Genomic DNA, 20,217 nt, shown 5'->3' on the forward strand with positions numbered 1-20,217 from the left:
GGATAACTTGAAGAAGCCTGATAGATATCAAAGTATTGATACACGTCCCTCTCGATCTTTTTCGCAGAAATCGGAAAGAAGAGGACGGTCAGACCCAGGAGAGCACACCAAGTCCAAAGACAAGGAACCTGCTCAAAGTAGAAAATCTCAATTTCCAAGAAAGAAGGTAGCCAGTATTAGAGTAATCGAACATGCCGAGAATACTGAGGACACAGTTGAAAAACGGGGAGTGGGCACAGACAATGCTAGACAGTGCAGCAGAAATCAGCATAGCTCGCAAGATCCTGATGAGTCATCTGGAGACAGTGGACACGAATGAATACATTCAAGTAGAAACTGCCGACACCAGAGTTAGCAAACCTCATAAGATATACGAAATAACAATGCGTATAGAGGGTGATAAGACTAGGAAAATAAGGGGTCTGTTCTGGGATAAACTCTCAAAAGGCTATGACATCCTGTTAGCTGAAAAAGATTGGCCCCCGGAGTTTGTCAGGGAGTGCACTCGTGGCGAAGAAATGATTATGCCTGCCTTCTCGAATCACATTCCGATTCACACTAAATATATATATGCGAGGAAATGGGCAGTGGCCCAGGCACCAGCACTATATAAAAATCATGTAGGATGGGATGAGGACTCTCCTCCTCACAAAATACAGTTAAAAAGTCAACCAACTGCACAAAGGCAGTATCCAATTAAGCAAGAAGCTAAAAAACAAGTCAGGGAGATTTTAGATCAACTTGAATACCAGGGGGTGATTGAAACATGCACCTCTCAAATAAAAAATCCTTTGTTTCCTGTCTCCAAACCGGACAATTCATATCGTCTAGTCTTGGACTACAGACACCTAAACTCATGTTGCAAAACATTTGCAGTACAAAATTCGCATAGTGCTGCACTAATGCATAACATAGTTCGCAAAAAATATAAAACGACATTAGACATATCTAATGGTTTCTTTTGTCAAAATATTGCACCAGAAAGCAGATACTTGACCGCTTTCTCAGTAATGGGGTCTCAGAAAAATTTCTGTAGGCTCCCACAGGGATTCAAGAACAGCCCAGGACTATTCTCAGCCTGAGTAACAGAGTTACTACAAATGTATGATGATGAGGCATTATCTTATGTAGATGATATCTATCTCACAGACGACGACTTGGAGACTCACTTGAAAAGAGTGAACACCATAAAACTTGGGTTCGCAGCAGAGGGTTACAAATTCAACTTTAAAAAGTCTCGAATTGCCCATCTGACAGTATTATTTTTAGGATACGAATTATCAAGTGAAGGGAAAAGCCTAGCGGACAACTTCTTAGAAAAGTGCGCTGTACTCCAAGCACCTAAAACGCTGAAGAACTTACAATCGATTCTAGGCTTCCTGAATTTCGGAAGAACTTACATTCTAAATTATGCGGAGAGGGTTAAACCTCTCTACGAACTAATTAAACCTGATTTTAAACCAATCAACTGGACTCAAAAACACACAGAAATTTTGAGATCACTGCAAACAGACATGTTAGCAAAAACAAAATTAGATACACGTGACAATACAATCGACCTTGTAATCCGAGTCATCCCAGGAAGATGCGGATTCACGTACCTGACCTCTAATGAGGTAGAAAAGGTACCAATTGCTTACAAATCTCACTTATACACACAAGCAGAAAAAACATTCAGTCTCACAGAAAATACTGTGAAAGCAATACAAACTGCAATAGCAAATGAACAAGAACTAGCACACGGCAAAAGGATCAATGTCCTCACAGCGGAATCCGCCTTTGAGGCGCTATTCAGCCCAGTAAACCTGCCTACAGTGTCACTGGATCCGAAATAGATACAGTGTGTAACTTCTCTTGGCGCGGAAAATGTGAAATACTATTTCGCCCCGCACATGGAAAAACTGAATGATTTAACTTATGAACAAGAATATCCTCTGCCAATCGAAATGCTGCCTCTCCCACAGTACGCCTGTATAATCTACACAGACAGATTTGTACAGCACTACAACGTAGAAAATAAATCCTACGATGCAGCTGCGCGATTGTTAAAGGTCGCTGGCTGTGTGGTAAATTCAGACCAAAAATAACAAAAACTGAATCACTCAGAAACTGTTCGGCTCAGAGAGCTGAAATCAGATCTTTAAAGATGGCGCTTGAAAATGCAGAACGTGAATTCCTGACACTAATCGTGTGCGATTCGCATTTTTGCGTCAACTCTTACAATAATAAGTTTTAGAGCTGGATTCAAAATTATTTCAAAGATGACACAGGTGCCACAATCAAGCATAAAATGCTTTGGAAACAGGTAGTTCTTTTACAGAAAGAACTACAAAAGACTCACGTGATACACACTCTGAGTCATCAACGTGATGGCGTTCACTTTGCAGGGAATTCATTGGCTTTTGCAGCCACAGCGGAAGCAAATAAACCGGCTTCCGTAGCCACAAAAAAGCGTTCAGAAAAATACATAGACGGGGAAACCATGCTGGCAGTAAAAACGTCCTTAAAAGGCGACTGTGCAGCACTACCCGTGAACTATCCACTCAATTATGCATACGTAATCGATGCAAACTCCGTTCCTTTTGCTCGAATCCCTGGAGTGGGGGATAGGGTAATTCCAAACATGAACCGGAGAAAGTTATTAATAGCAGACGCACACATGGGTGAAGGTCCAAGGCACATACAACTGAAGGAATCTCTGACCGAATTACAGTCAGTATACTGGTGGCCGGGAATGAGCCTGCACCACTATAAATATTTAAAAAACTGCCCGGACTGCGACAGAGATCGCAGCAATGAGTCAAGCGCATTAATGCCATGGTAGGCATAATGCTGTCTATATGCCATCCTACGTCCTAATAATTATTAAGACTAAAATTCACTTAAAAAATGTGGCCGAAGCGCTCGGCTGACGCCAAAACTGTTATAAAAGATCTGCGAGTCTTTATCGGCACATACGCAATTGCCATGTTCCATTATGACCAGGGTCCTGCTTTCAGCTCTCGAGCTTATAAGGAGGCCATGGCCAGTATGGGCGTTGGGTTGCGATACTCTTGTCCATCACACCCGAAGGGAAGAGTGTAGTGGAAAGAAAAAAACGAGACATAAAGCAATCTATAACGGTAAAGGTATTAGGTTCGGGTGATGGGTGGGTCAAACATTTACTAAGTGTCCAACTTAGTCTAAACAATTTGCCAAGAAATTCTCTAAAAGGTTTCAGCCCATACGAACTATTGTTCGGAACTAGAATGCATGTTCATGACCTCGATAGTCAGGCATCAGTGGTAAAAGATAAGAATAAAAACTTTGACATCAAAGATCGTTTGGCTGTTTTACAGGACTTGAATGAAACAAGAAAATCCTTAAGCAACATAAAGTTAAAGCAAAAGCCAACTACCACTGAAGAGGCACCACCAGCCCCAGCAAGACCTGTCTGGATTCCAAAGGTTGGGGATCTAGTCAGAGAAAAAATAGCGGTGAAGAAGGAAGTTGGGCCTTCTTACAGAAAAGCAGTACCTGTCTTGGCAATCAACGGAACAAGATCAATAGTACTACCGCCCCTTGCTGGTAAAAAGGAGAACAGAGTTGTATCAATCGACCTGGTAAAACCACAAGCATGTGGCCTATAATTAACAGTAGGCCCAGTGGACTCCCGAGAAACAACAGAATACCCAAATTTGCAACAATCCAAGAGGTTCAAACTGAAAGACTAATCACATTTGATAAACCTGCAGTGCACAGAGAGGGACTACGCAATAATGCCATGGAACTCGTGCCTCTTGAAACACAGATTGAAACAGTTCGTCATGAAACACCAGTCTACAATGATGTGGCATTAGAATGTGCTACCGAAAGACAAATTGAGAAAACTATTCCAACAATTGACAGAACTGCCTCTGGCTACTTCATCAATTTCGATAACTTTTCTGAAGATCAAAGCGACCCTGAAGTGACGCCAGAAACAAAGACTTTTAAAGAAAAAGCAACAGAACTCTTTCATCAACTCAAGGAAATTTACCTTGTTTCTCCATGGTTAGAGTTTTGGTTTGGTCTAGGTATATTTTTCCTCTTGCTTTGGCTCATCGTGGTACTTTGTTTGGGAAAATTCATTGAGGGAAAATACAGTTCAATGGACACAGCAAGTCAGAACATCAATTTAGTCCTAAAACCACACAGATCATCCCACGTGAAGAAAAGAGAACTATCAACAGTAAATGTCACAGCAAGTCCAATACCCGGCGGGGTAGTATGGGACAAAACTGACTATGAAGTATATGGTCCGGTCGAAATCCTGAAATATCCTCACCAGTTCAAGGTTTCCTTAAGTGACTTTGTAAAACCAAGTAAATTCTCTGATGATTGGGATTTTGAAAGTATAAATAATATGATGTCTGATTTAGTGTTGTCAGCAAGATTTACAGAACATGATTATTTACAAGGTTTGTCTAATTATGAACAGATGTACTGCTTCTCACATTACGGTGACCATTACTTACATAAATCTGCACAACCTAGAAATGTTTTTAAATATAACCAATGGGAACATTGTGCTACTCCACCTAAAAGTAGTTCTAAAACATTCTATGAGAAATTCCAGTACTTCTCAGGGTTTAACACAAGTGATGCAGAAACGTTTTATTATAAACTGTTGGATAAAACAGGGTTGAAAACTAGGCTGACAAATACTAAATTGATATATTCAGAAGCATTTTATGAAAAAATGAAGACATTTGGTTTTGATTTTTGGAAAAACAACATTGAAACAAAAACCATCTGGGGTACAAAAGATTGGCAGGTACAAGGCCTAGAAGCATTATTTCGAGCCTGCATGACCCCAGAACAAATAATGTTCTTAAATGACACAATTCACCAGACAACCTGTCTTGGCCTAGCTAAGATTAAAGCCCTTAACAAACCGTCTATTCCAAAGCCAATACCTGATAATGTAACCAAAGATATTGAAATAGACGTATCAAAAATTTTACATCTAAACAGAACACATCCTGATTGGAAAAAGTGGTTAATCTGGCCTACTGACACAAATAACTGTCAAGATAGATTCCTGAACAAAACACAGGGGTTAACAATGACCAGACCCTAGATACTCCCAGAGACAACATCCAGGGATAGTAACAACATACAGTGTAGGGAAACTCTGCCTTGAATGGCTAGAATCATCCACACTGGCAGAAATTAAGCAACACTTATCTTTACTTAAAGATGGTGCTGATTTGCGCAATTTCATTTTGGGACCACGCAAACAGCGTCAAAAATGTTTCATAGCGGCAAGTGTATATGCGGCTTACAACGAGGCTTGGAAAGTAACTCAAATTGAAACAGCTGAAAAAATTCGAGAAATTGATCGTATTAATTTGGAAAAATCACTTTCTGTTGTGGACAATGGGTTAATGACTCTCTCCTCCAGAATATATTCACTGGACAGTATTGTATCATCTGCCATCAATATAATAGATAAAGACTTGCTAATGTTACAGCATGGCCAGTCGCAATTGCGTTCTATTGTACAGCTAGGGTGGACGCTGCAAAATCTTCGTTCAGGCTATGTGCCATGGCGTTTAATCAACACAACGTTATTGTTTTCCATCTTTAACCTTACTGATAAACAAATCAGCTTGGCACAGAAAGGAGCAGACTATACAATCCTGAGCATCTAAAAACTTGAGAGATTACCATTGACAATATCTGAAAGTCCTGTCGTTGAATGGATAATACATGGGATTATCACAATTCCGATAACAACTTTCCGATTTAAAAATTGCCTTGAGTATATACCGACTGGCCAGTATGAACCATTGGGTAAAGGGTACATTAAGTCAGCATGGAAATTACCATATACACACACATGCTATAGTGACAGCAACAAAAATGTATTTCTTAGTGGTGAAAACTGCAAACATTCACTAAGCAGTATACTTTTGTGCCAGGGTATTAATTTACACGGGGCCTATGATGGAACTTCAAACAACCTTTCATGCCACCAATATGTCACAACTGCAACGCAGATAGAGCCCTACTTTAGACAACTTGCTAACGGGAGTTACATTCTAATAACGGATCACAGCTGTTGTGGCCTTTTGCCAGGGAAAGCATATCTCGTAAGCGTAACTTCCATGGTCAAATGCTGTATGCAAGCATTGTTTCCAAACGGCCCTGGAGACTCCGAGACTCCCATTTGGCCTCGTTTGAATGCCTCTTCTATACGAATTGATACTTTAAGCAGAATGAAGTCTGTGCTTTTACAGACAACAGTGCCCAGAACGTCATCAAAAGAGACGTATGATCTCCAAGTTGCAAGGACAGCTTCGGAGATACATGACCTTTTATCAACAAATTGCCCCGTGCATTTCATAGAAATGCTTAGCCAAATTCTAAATATGTCAAGTGCCGTAGGCATCCCAGGCGTATTTAAGACCATTTTTTCGGGACTGTTAACACCATTCAAAGCAATCCTAGGAATTATTCCTAATTTTGTCCATTCAGTCTTTGGCTGAATACCCCTGAGTTTGGGACTTGTAGCAGGCATTTTATTTTTGACCCTCCTGCTCTGATATGGCAAGCCAAAATACAGACATGACTCCGGCAAGGATGGAAGAAACGATCCTAGCAATATGCTACCGGGACCGCATAACTAGAGTCCTTAGATTGGCCAGGCTGAGAGATCTGAACATGACCTGGTTTCTTTCATTCAGACCTATATGGCAGACCTGCATCTTACCTGTGCTTCGATGTATGCTATGCGGAGAAGAATGCGTGTTGGACACCTGTCTTGCACTTCCATCAGCAGTACCAATGGATATCGATACTTTGCTAAGTCCTGTAATGGCTCACGCATTGTGTTGTCTCCAGCGGCTACCAATACTGATGACGGCATTCATTGAGACTCCTGTGCTACGACTAGGTGGTGACAGTGGAGCAAGAAATAAAAGCAACATCACCCAGGTACGACCTTCTGTGAGCATTGCTGATCCAGACATTGACGATAGCAATCATTCTCACACCTGCCAAGTTACAGCATTATCGAACTTGGTCGAACTGTCACCTGATTTTATAGACCAATTCTTTGAGAGCCTGTCTGATATGATGTTCTCCCCTGAACAGAAACAATCATTTTTAATAAGCATTCCGACACACAGCGTTCCCATGAACTCTGAATTGGGCCTTCAGTTTTGATCAACAAAAACTACTGAAAAACGTTGGAACTCTATTCCCCCGTTTTTTTCGGATTGAACATTTTTTCAAAATATTTACCTTTTTTCTGGCACGAAAACCTTTGCTTAAAGTAGAACTATTCATAAAGAACAGAACTTCTATTTTTAGGTAGATCTAGAGACATAATAACTTTACCTCAGCCTCTAGCACATGTTACAGCAAATGCATTTCTATGTGATGAAATAATCTCGCCCTTCTTTTCTGTATAAAGAGATATTTCATGTGTAATTCTTTTTTCGCATAATCGTTCAACTGATTACATATGCTATAATTTTTGAATGATTTCTATGCTTAAAGACGTACAGTACCTATATTTTCATGTATTTCAAATACACCACTTCGAATGCAAATATGTATTTTGGGGTGGGTAATGTTACACGCGCATCTTATTGCTTTAGTTTTTAGTAATTTGATGGACATAAATTTGTGGAGTGGGTGTCATGTTCTAATCTAGGACCCCGATCAATATTGTGACCTTATGCCCCTATATGGCTATAATCCATCCATACCCCTATAATGGCATAAACGATCAAGAGCCATATTTCAGAAACTCGTCTCTGGCCTAAACGATCAAAGCCATATTTCAGAATCTCGCCTCTGCAGCTCATTACAGTAGATGACACAGCAGAAGCCTCTATCTTAGATTCCTAGATTACACTCCGAGTTCTTCAACAAGTTAAAACCCCCAACAACCTGGGAAAACCCCGCTTGCTATATTTTGATTAGTAATAGAACTCTAATGAGCACTGTAAGAACGACCGGTTCTTGTGACATCTTTATTGACGTCTTATGTCCAAAAACTGACGTCAAACAAGGCACCTTTCAGGTATAAATATTACCAACGTTGCCTTAAGCAAGAGCGATGGTGTGGTGAATACAGGAGCAGAACAGCTGTCCCTTGCAGAGCCCAGCAGATGCAAGCAGCCCACGGACGCTGCCCCTCCTCCTCCTTGACGCGCTGAGAAAGACGCTGTCTTTTCTCCTGCCGAGAAAATCCAGCTCCGGCCTTTCCAGCCTACCCTTGCGGGTGACTGGGATATCGAGTCCTGAAAGGAGATACCAGCCCTCCAACATTCTATTCCAGAGGTATGGTGTTTACTAAAAGCCCTTAGAGAGAATTCTTGAAGCACACTTTTGGCAAAACCAACTTAACTTAAACTGCTACTTACTTACTCCCTTCCAAGTATTAGGCTTAGGTCAGGTACACTGGGGTAGGCGTAGTTAGAAGCACCAGTTGAGTATGTTAGCTAAATGTATATATGAATGTATATATTTTATTCATTTTAACCATTGTATGGCTAGAAACCATATCAATGCTTTTACAGTATTATTTCGCAATACTCATTTTACTGTACGCACTTTTTATAACAACAAGTCTTGCAATTGTGGCAATTCATTTCTCTTGCATGAGAAGAAAGACTGTTCAATAAATAATACCTTTTATTGAAAACGCCCATCTCTCTATTCTCTGCATCTTGGTGAAAGTAATCTGCACAACTGACCGAGTGAAATAGCTGTCTATTGTTTCACACGACTCTAGAGATTGACTCTTATTCTAAGGAGCAAAGTTGTCATGTTTATGCGGTTGTTGGAAAACTGAATCCCTTCTTGTCTGAGCCGGTGGAGCTGATCACTTCCTATTCAGTCAAGAAAGTTTCCAGTGACCTCTGAGCTAGTTGGTAACAAACCCAATTAAGTTTAGCATAGTCAGTAGAGACCTGGAAACCGCACTTCTACGTCTAAACTGCTGTTTATGTTATTCCAATGCGCAGGGCCTATAGGGAAAATAGGAACTACACTACAGATGCATGTGGCCGAAGATCTCTAGGTATAGTGAGCCCTCTACTGGTTGCTGGGCAAATTACATGTTCTCTGATTAATAGCATCCAAAGAGCTTTTTAGTTGTCCATTGGGAAATCTGCAATCTATTTAATAGTAATGGCTGTATCCTCAATTGTGATTTCTCCTTCCTTCCGAGCACAACCGGGGCAACCTTCTATGCCATGGGAGGAGTGGATTGACCTGTTTGAAAATTACATTGTGGATTTAGACGGACTGGAATTCTCATCAGAGAGGAAAAAAGCACACCTTTTGGGCACTATAGGAAAGGAAGTGCATCGCATTTTGAAGTATTTGCCACAGATGATTGGAAGTGGAAATCAGCCAGCTGAGGGCGTATACCAGGAAGCCAAGTTAAGATTGGAGAAAAGGTTTGATAAAGAAGAGAATGTCTTGCTTTCACGATACGAGTTCTACACTAGACCACAAAAACCAGAGGAATCTGTGGAAGATTTTGTTTCAGTTTTGCGCGAGTTGTCTACCAAATACAACTTTAGGCAAATAGCAGATGAACTTATTCGCGGTCTTTTCATCGATTATATGGCAGAGCAAAAAGACACAAGAGCGCTTATGGACAGCTAAGAACCCGACACTTAAATACAAACTTTCTATTGCAAAGGTAATAGAGGAGTCTGAGGGATGCATGATGGTCATGATAAAGAAAGATGAGGTTGCAGAGGAGGTGGCAGCCGTGGGGAGGAAAGATTACCCTTTGAAGTCTACGATTGAAAAGTCCAGTTTAAAAGTGCAGAAAGGCCCAATGCAAAGGGGATGTGCAAGATGTGGGAGTTCAGTACATAACAGTGATTCTAAATGGTGTTTCGTGAGCAAACAAGATTGCAGGAAGTGTGGATGAAGAGGTCACCACGCAAGGATGTGTAAGACGCAGGACCTGTCAAGGATTGCTGTAGCGGAAGACTCAAGTTTTGATGGAGATAATGAAGAACGTGCCCTGATGGTCCTTGCAGGCAAAGTAATGGAAGGGAAACGGCAACGTCCAAAGGCAACATTTGACATCCAAGGCAAGCAGGTGGAACTGATGGTAGATTGTGGATCTTTGTGGACAATTGTGCCGAAATGGATGTGGGAAAAGGAGTGGCCACAAGTCCCTCTTGTACCAAAGGACATCGATCCTAGAGGGTACCAAGGAGAGACCATCAATGGCCTAGGCTTCTTCACTGTCCCCATCAATTTCAAGTCAAGAAAGACTGTGGGGAAGGTCTACTTTGTTGAGGATGGACCTCCTATTTTGGGGTGGGCCATCAGTTTGATCTACATATTATCATGCTGAGGGGCAATTTCTCAGTTTGTCTGATGTGTCCACTGAAGATGTACTGAGAGAAATGGAGGGAGTTTTCACTGGGGCACTTGGAGAATTGAAGGGGTATACCCACACAATTGTTTTGAATGATTGCACTGTCCCTGTGAAACATAAAATTAGGAGGGTACCTGTTGTGGTGAGAGATAAGGTCAAATTTGTTTTACAGGAAATGTTGGAAGAGTGAGTCATAGAACCGGTTGAGGCCTCAGAATGGGTCTCTCCCGTAGTAATCAGCAAAACAAGTGATGGGAAGTTGAGATTCTGCGTGGACTTGTGCAGTCTTAACCAGCATATCATAACTGACACCTTTCCCCTTCCTAACATTAATGAAATGTTGCTATTGCTTGGGGGTGGTAAGTACTTTTCAAAACTTGATTTGAAAAGTGCTTACCACCAGATCAGGTTACACGAGGAGTTCAAAGATCTCACATTGTTTGTCACCATGGAGGGAGCCTTTAGATTCAGGAGACTGCCATTCAGGATATCTTCTGCATCCAGCGTCTTCAAACGCATCATGACAGAGGTGTTGAGGGATGTTGAAAGAGTAAAACATTTTCAGGATGACATCCTTGTGTTTGGGGAGTCCGTTCAAGACCACAAGAGCTTGAGGGAAGTTTTGGGTGGACTAAGGGATTTTTGGTGGAAGAAATGTAATACCTGGGGCATACTATCTCTGGTCAGGGTGTTCGTTCAAAAGTTGATTTCATAGAAGCTATGGGCGATGCACCCATTCCCAACGACAAAGATAAACTTAGGTCCTTTATGGGCTTAATTGAGTATTACGCTACGTTTGTCAGTTCCTTTGCCACCAAAACCGAAGCCTTAAGACAACTGTTGAAGAAGAGATGCTCCTTTTCATGGGGTGAGGTACAACAGGTAGCTTTCGAGGAAATTAAAAGAAACATATGTGATGCTGGTGTACTTGCACCTTTTGACACCCAACTTAGCACCTTTCTTACGGTTGACGCAAGTGCGTGTGGACAGGGGGCTGTCTTGTCCCGAATCCATAAGGGGCATGAACGTACTATGGCGTTTGCCTCCCGTAGTTTGACTGAGTGCGAGTGCAATTATTCAGTCACAGAGCAGAAGGCATTGGCTGCAGCGTAGTCTGTCGAACACTTCAGGACCTTCTTGTGGGGTCTTTATTTCTGTATCCGTATGGACCACAAGCCCCTGGTGAAAGTGTTGAGCCCTGGGGGTGCAGGTAAGGGGTCTGCAAGATTAGCCAGACTCGCATCTCGGCTGCAAGAGTACAGGTACCAGGTCACACACATTCCGGGTTGGAGAAACGCACAGGCGGACTGTTTGTCACGGTTGTCATTAAAAAATAAGGATGTAGTGAATGGTAGCTCTTTGTGGGAGCAAGAAGGTGCTGTTGCCTCCTTAGGCTATGTGGCTGAGTGTGGGGGAGGTGCATTTTCGGGAGAGGAATGGAGGTCGAACATGGATCTTGACTCCACCCTTCGAGAGGTAGAACATATGTTGGTCGCAGGTGGAAGAAGAGAAAGTACTGTTGTGCCCACTGTTAGACCATACGTAAAGATATTGGATGAGTTGAGCATGAGCGAGGCTAAGGTGTTAATGAGAGGTGAAAAATGTGTACCACCAAGTGGGTTGAGACGTAAGATAATCGCACTTGCACACGACGGCCATCTCATCCAAACCTTGACAAAGAAACGTGTGAGAGAAAACTTTTGCTGGCCTAGTATGGATGAAGAAATTAATGCATGGGTGGTTGTTTGTGAGGTGTGCTTGCAGAGCGAGAAAAGACTCAAGACTTGTCCTAAGTCTGCCATTGGCCACATTGAGGATCCAGGATTATCCTGGAGTACTGTCTGCTTAGACTTCATTGGACCCATGCATGGCGTTGGTGAGGAACTCAAAAATGCGGTGGTCATGGTAGATGTCCACTCCAGGTGGCTCATTGTGCATTTTATGGCTGAAGTCACTACTCGTAGCACCATTGAGCAACTTAAAGTTGTTTTCAAAGAGGAGGGTCTCCTACATATCCTGGTCACTGATAACGGGACTCAACTTGTCTCAAAAGAATTAGGAGATTTCCTGGACAAGTTTGGGATCACTTATCATCGTACAGCTTTTTACAACCCCCAAGCTAATGGCATGGTTGAACGGGCTAACCATCTAGTCAAGGACACTATTTCCACGGCCATCAAGAGTGGGAAGAATGTGAGAGTGATGGTGGATGAGATGGTGTGGGCACATCGAACTACTGTGCACAGAGTAAATGAGTCTTCTCCATTTGAGAAAATGCGTGGGAGGAAGCCCGGCACTAAACTCATTCATGCATGGCTTGTTGCACCCACTGCTATTAATGTGAAGGAGGTTCTATCCAGCACTAATGCTTCTATGATCTGTGCCGGAGACTTAGTTAAAATCAGGCACGGAAGGACTGTCAGAGGTCTGTCCAAGTTTTGGGGTCCAGGGTAAAGTAAGTGTTTACAAATTATGTTGTGCTCAATAATGGTAACAAGTGGAACAAACGCAAGGTTGCATTGTTTTGTTTCGTAAAGATGGAAGAAGGTAGTATAAAGCCGACAGTGAAGACATTATTGATTCTAAGAACATTTCCAATTACTTCTGGCTTTTGAGTGATGTTGACAACAGTGCTAACAACAGTGTTGTGGGTGGTGATGTTCGTTCTGGGTTCGCCTCAGGGGGACCACTAGACAACATTCGCAGTACCTCTTTCCTCCCTTCGGGGGTTGAGTCCTCATGTCCCGGCGTGACCGGAGACCACCTTGGTATTTGGCTGACTATGTACTTACATGATATCTTTTGTTCTTACTTTACGTGCATTCTCTTCCTTCTCCTTTTTTTCACCTTCGTCTCCGTCTTTGTTCTTCTGTCCTTTCAGGTGAAGAGGGGGGGGGGGAGGTGTTGTGATGTGACTTCTCCTTTTTGGACTCGGCTGCGTCCAGTCCCTGCGTTCCTAGTTTAGAACTTTCATATCGCGAGGTTCTAGTGGCGACAGTTGGTGTTAGGCTGGCGTGAAGTAACACGTCTTTCTTGCTGTATTGACGATCCACTTTGTTTGAGGAAATAAACCGCTTTTGTAAAGATCCTGTGTCTGGTGTCATCACCACACTTGTCTGCTGATTACTCATAACATTCTTCACTTCATTTTTCTTGCTGAAGTCTTCAACTTTGTTTTCCAGTTTGACACAGTTAAGATTTAGTATTATTTAAAACTTTTCTTCAATGTGTTTTTTCATTCCTTGGTCGTGAAGGTTTTCTTATGATGAGGCCATTATATTTTAAACAGTGCTAAGTCCGCCATCTTCTGGGCATATTCCGGAATTGTTTACTGCTCAATTTTAACAGGTTTTCCTCTCTTAGTGTATACTTGTGTCGAGTACCGGTGTAATTAATTCTTGTTTGATTTGAAATGTTATTTATTTGAAATGATTTTTTCTGCATTTGCATATGTGAAGGTTCACCTCTGTGATTATTTATTTTGCCATACTTATTTTCTGAGAGTGCTGTTTTATTCTGCTATCCGATTGGATTTTCTAATGTCTACATCTACGTGGCACAGTTTAAAACATTGCAAATTCTTTACTTTTTCTTCATTAGTACTTATTGTTTATGGGTGAGTGCATCCCTGTACATCTATTCTGTTTGTGGGTGAGTGTATCCCATTACTTTTTACTGTGCTATTCTGGGTGAGTGCATCACAGTTATCTTTATTCTGTTTTGTGGGTGAGTGCATCCCACCTATTTTATGCTGTTCTTTTGGGTGAGTGTATCCCTGTTCATCATATTCTGATTTGTGGGTGAGTGCATCCCACCTTATTTGATGCTGTTCTTTTGGTTGAGTGTATCCCTGTTCATTGTTTTCTGTTTCATGGGTGAGTGTATCCCTGTACATTTTTTTCTGTTACATGGGTGTGTGCATCCCAATAAATTTTCTGTTGTTTGGTCGAGTACCACTTATCACGTATGTACGTTATTATGTTCCATGTTTTGGTCCTGTTCATTTTTTTTTAGTGCTTGTTCGCTGTTTACTTCACGGCTTTTGCTTCTCGATCTATTCTTGTGTTGCCGTTGATGGGATTTTTGGAGTGTAGGGGTGCCTGGACATCAGGCGAACGAGTGTTATACGTGATTTGCTTTTCTTACTTTTTTGCTTTGCCTGAGACTCTTTGTCCCTTCAGGTGTTTGCATTTATTGGCATTTGTTTGTTTTTCAGTGTTGCCTTTCCTTTGTGAGAAAAGGGGATGTTGTGCGTGCCATTGATTTGCTTCAATTTTCTTGTTAAGATATTATTGCATTATATGCTGTTTTATTATTGCATTGTATTTTATGCTATTGTTCTACGCATTTTATGCTGTAATATTATTGCAATGCATTTGTATATTATTGCTTTATTGAATTTTCTTTAAATGTAATATTATGTTTAAGACAATACTTTTTGCTATCTTTCACTCTGTTTCTTATTCTGTTACTTTTCTTTTGTTGTTGTAAAGAAAGAGGATATGTTGTAAGGTTATTTCTTCTCTTCTTTCTTTACACCAATACTCTCCGTTCCGTTCAGCCTGAATGACTGGAGAATGTTGTATGATATCACGGAATGTTGGTGTGTACTTTTGAAGATGAGAGGCTGAGCAGACAGGGAGTCTGCTCCTGGTGGGGCTATACTACTATCTTACTTCAAAATTATTTACCATCCTATTATCATCTTACTACATCTATAATTGAAACTTAATAAAGGAACTACTTGGAACCTACTACTTATCTGCATATGGATTTTCATACTACAACATAAGCGCTATAAAAATGCCATTACAATGTACAAGAATTGGCTCAAATGTCCCAGAATATAAGAGGGGTAGGGTGACCAACCGTCCTTAAATTTCACGGACCGTCCGTCATTTTAGTATGATGTCTGTAAGGCGTCCGTAATTTGGGGATCTCAAATTACGGACGCCTACAGACATCATACTAAAATCGAAATAGGAAATTTCAGTAAGGAATACTGTTTCCCACGCGAGAGGCCCCGTGAGTTTAAAAGATTTTACTCAGGCCTCTCGCTCGTATCTTTTAATCTGTAGAGGCTGCCTGCAGCCGCTCCTCCCGTACCTTGTGCAGACTTTGGACTGGCCCATTGTCATTCTGAGACTGCAGCTGATTAGCACTTTAGAATGACAATGGACCCAACTGTAGTGACAGCTTGTGGGGTGCCTTCTCCTGCATGGGACTATTGCAAAGCATTCTGCTTTTGTCTTGGCGCCATGCTGGAGAAAATAAAATAACTAACAGCGTTTTCACTGTACATTTAAAAGACAGATTTCAACAAACAAATAAAAAATACTATTTATTAATGTTTATTGTTACTAGCACAAATCTTGATTGCAGAAAGGGCCCGATGTCGCTTTGCAAAGCTGCTCGCATACTGAACAAGCATTTGCAATGCAATAGGTCTCGCATTAGGAAAGTTTGAGCTATTGGTATTGTAAATGTCCATTTTTTTATGTGTTGGTTTTGAAAATAGAGAAATTAATAGCTTTCTCATTTACAATGCCAATAGTTTTAACTTTCATATTTGTAATGCAATATGTGTTGTATTAACGTGACTTAGATGTATTGATATTACAAATAAAAATGGCTTTTATTTTTTTTATAATTAATACTTAAATAAAAGTTATTGTAATTTATAATGTTAATAGCTTTTGCAAATAACGTTTGTGAAGATTATGTTCAGTGTTTTTTTTTGTGACGAAAATCCAAGAACAGAAGTGAAATATTAACATCTTTTTGTGACATTTGTAATAAAGCTTGAAACATTGAGAGAACATATTTGAACCAGTTGTTGTTGAATGGTTGCACAGATTGATGCTGTGGTGGCGCTGAGTGATGTTGTGGTGGCGACGAGTGATGCTGTAGCGTTCAGTGATGCTTTGGTAGAGCCTAGTGATGTTGTGGTGCCCCTGTGTGATGTTGTGGAGGTGCTGAGTGATGCTGTGGTGATGCGATAGATAGATAGATAGATAGAGTGAGGGCAATAGATACAGTGAGGGCGATGGATACAGTGAGGGCGATAGATAGAGTGAGGGGGATAGATAGAGGGAGGGCGATAGATAGAGAGAGGGCGATAGATAGAGTGAGGGGGATAAATAGACAGATAGAGTGAGGGCGATCGATAGATAGAGTGATGGCGATCGATAGAGTGATGGCGATAGATAGAGTGAGGGCGATAGATAGATAGACAGATAGATAAAGTGTATTTATGTTGCATTGAGTAGAGTGTAAGTATGAGGTGTGTAATTATATTGCACTGAGTGGTACTATGTGGAGTGTATTTACGTTGCATTGAGAATAGTGTAATTATGTGGCGTGTAATTATGTGGCACTGAGTGGTAATATGGGGAGTGTATGTTGTATTCAGTAGAGTGTAATTTTGTGGCGTGTAATTATGTGGCACTGAGTGGTATTTGGAGTGTATGTTGCATTGAGTGCAGTGTAATTATGTAGCATATCATTATATGGCACTGAGTGGTATTGTTTGGAGTGTATGTTGCATTGAGTGCAGTGTAATTATGTTGCATATAATTATGTGGACATGAGTTGTATTGTGTGGAGTATGTGTTGCATTGAGTGCAGTGTAATTATGTGGCGTGTAATTATGTGGCACTGAGTGGTATTTGGAATGTATGTCGCATTGAGTGCAGTGTAATTATGTAGCGTGTAATTATGTTGCACTGAGTGGTAAGAGGATACATGTGTGAGTTGTAAGACACACATTAGTGGTGATGCACATATATAGAACAATGTATACAAATGTGTTGCATCAATTGTGGGGTAAAAAACATCAATGTACGTTTTTTACACAGGCTAAACTACAAAAATGATTGGGTAAAGCTGCTGCAAGATCAGAGCATCAGCACTTTCCCATCACAAAAAAGCAGGGATAGCGCAATTCTAAATATAAACTAATTTAAAACACAAAATATTTAGCCTTAATTATGAAAAAAATATAGTTCCATTTAAGTTCTCAATTATTTATGCTGTGTATATATTTCTAAAATTATTGTTCCAAATTATGAGTTAGAAAGCAGATTAGGACTTTAAAAGCTGGTTTGCAAGCTAAAACGCCCCAATGTAATAGTGCTGCCTATAGAAAACACAGGCTCTCTATTTGAGACAAATTAAGCACTAGTAGGCGACTTTACCCACATATTTATAGCTAGACAGAATACAATAAATAGCATAACTCCAGTTTCCTTCATATATATTTTGCGTGTGTAAAGAGATATTAAGTGCTCTGTCTACAATTAGAGTTTATACATTACCATTACACAATGAAACATGTTTTAAAAATGTGCACATATGCAAGTTTAACCTTTAAACACTATCCCCTCCGCATTTGTGCTGTTCGTGAGCTTTGTGTTAAGCAGGGTAAACAAAACACACACAGTGTATAGCTGCTGCCTCATTAAAGAGCCGGACCTTTATATTCTGCAAAATAGGCACTATGAAAGCGGCCCTAGCCAAGTGTTTTTAGGTACACATAATTTTTTGTAGCTCCACTGTCGGTGTACTTTTTTGGTCATGTGTATTTTCTCTTAAGCGCTGCTAGTCCCTAAAAGAGTACTTCAGGCATGTTTAACTTGTTCAAGCTAGCTGGGAACAGATGCATTTGCACTCATTGGAAAGGCTAAGTAAATCGCTATGTTTGTCATTATAGTTTGGTAAAGAGCAAGGGTGGGGTAAACCAGGCCTATGGTCGTCTTTTTAAACAGGCTAACCTACACAAATATTTGGAGTGAAGATGCTGCATGTCCAAAGCCACAGCACATTTCCGTCTCAAAATAAACAGAGATCGCAATGTTACATATAAACTGGTGGGTTGTGACACTCCGCAGCAGCAGACAATTTCTGTCTGATAATAGCCCCAGCACGTTTCCTTTCAAATTAAGCAGTAGAAAATAACACTGCAATTAATACAGTTTACATTTTTAGCATATATGCGCTTTCTACTGCTAATTTATAAAAACCAGGCTTAAAAAACAGGGATGCCTAAAATGTTGGCAGGGAGGCAGCCTGCATCCTGAATCTAGGCCGAATTAATGTTACTTAATTGTTTAACTGAAAGAAAAAAGCTCAACTATTATCAACTCCTAGTCATCGCTGCAACAACATTCTGCCAGCTAAGCAAGCTGAGGAAGAAGGGATGCAACCACTGCAAATGTATAAAAAATAAAGGATACCCTAAAGTTTACCATCTGTACACTACATAAGGGCACAGCACTGAAATGTGGTTGCGTTATGTAAAGAGAAACGTTTTATTGCAGTGATCCACAGCAAACACACAACATCCAAAAGTGAAAGGCAACTTCACATGACCCAGTGTTCTGCCTGTATTCTAACGACATTTGGGCATCTGGCTACTACTGCGTGTAAAGATACAAGTGAGTGGGATATAAAGGAACTGATATAAAAGCTGTTTGACTCCAAAACCATCAACCTCAACGATGCATTATTATAATAATGCCTCACTTTGCACCCAGTCTCTGATCAATTCAAGAAAATACTTCCCACATTAAGTATAATGCAATCTACCGCAATGACGTGAAGGTGAATTAACATTAGAGCTACCCTTTGGTTTGAGTGCGTGCTACAAGCTGAAGCATTAGAAAGCATTGCTATTCCTCATATTACACAGATGGGGCAAGTTCCACCATTACACACCACAACAACGCCTTTATTACAAAGAAGTTAGAAGTCTGATGTTCTGAATGAAGCACTATCCTCAGAATATGCAGATTGATGTTGCAGGCAGAGGCGTTTTAGAACAAAGCTATCCCTCCTTTTATAGGCATGTCACAGGTTCATTCACTAAATTATAAACTGCCTCAGAAAAACACAGATTGGCAGAGCTATCGACCACTTGAGAGAAAAAAGATTGTTGTGCTACGTTAGAATTATCCTGCATGCCCCGCTAAGTAGAAAAAAACACATCCAGCCTGAAGCAATCGCTGGGGGGCAGATAATTAATTGCAAGTCTTGGTTAAGAACGTATCAAGTTTGATTGAGCTAAGGAGATTATAGTGATTTCTTTAAAGCATGTTTTCAACCTAGCATAGATGGGACAAAGAAATGAACCTTTTTTAATGTTGTTTTTTAGGCTGGGCCGTTATATATTACGAACACAATAGAATCTAAGGAATAACAAGAGAGGAAGGGATGGGACGGAAGATGCAGCAAAATACGGGCAGGAAAGAAATGGCGTTGTTTAAAAAAATTAGAACAAGGCAGCGCTGGGAGGGGGGCTGGGCACGAAGGAAGGAGAAATGTGAGTCACGGCGGCCGTGAAGTGTGAAGCAGATCCCTTTGAAGCTCTCGGGGGCAGGAGCAAATTGTAAGGGGAGGAGAAATGCTGCTGGGGTGAATGCCTGAGGCCAAATCCGGATCGTAAAAGTCAGCTTTGTGGATGGACGGCATTAGGTCTCTCTACGAGACCTAAAAACTGTGAAGTGCACGATTGGCTCAACCTTATATAAACTTATTTTGACTTGTATTTATTTTGGTTGTTTATTTACTTATTGAAGTAATTCACAATAGGAGATGTTCTGGTTGAAGATAGTTTATTCTTAGGAGACAGCTTAAACAACCACCACCAACAGATCCTTAGTCATAACTGTACACCAACATCATACAGAACATTGGGGCAAGCATGAACCATAACAATTCTATTGGAACACAGAGGAAAGAAAGCAACAACATAGAGATAGGAATGCTGCACACCTTCCTCCTAAAAAAACAAAAAAAACAAAAAAACAACAAAAAAAATAAAGATAAAAAAAAAC

The sequence above is a fragment of the Lissotriton vulgaris genome, chromosome 3_1 (assembly GCF_964263255.1).
Source record: "Lissotriton vulgaris chromosome 3_1, aLisVul1.2, whole genome shotgun sequence".
Taxonomy (NCBI): Eukaryota; Metazoa; Chordata; class Amphibia; order Caudata; family Salamandridae; genus Lissotriton; species Lissotriton vulgaris.